Here is a 220-nt window from a genome sequence, read left to right as displayed (position 1 = left end):
CCCGCGAGGTGCATGCTCTAAATTTTCCCCACGCTCATATATGTGAATGACACTTTAATAGACACATTGTATAGTTATATCATGTCATCCTGTTTACATAGTCATCATATTTTGAAGTATGTCATTCTATCCTATTTAGTTAGCCATCATACATGTGAAATTGTGCCATGCTATCCTGTTTAATTAGCCATCATATATGTGAAATTATATCCTGCTATTC

This window comes from Triticum dicoccoides, chromosome 5B (assembly GCF_002162155.2).
Source record: "Triticum dicoccoides isolate Atlit2015 ecotype Zavitan chromosome 5B, WEW_v2.0, whole genome shotgun sequence".
NCBI lineage: Eukaryota > Viridiplantae > Streptophyta > Magnoliopsida > Poales > Poaceae > Triticum > Triticum dicoccoides.
Note: the sequence above shows the minus strand (reverse complement) of the source record.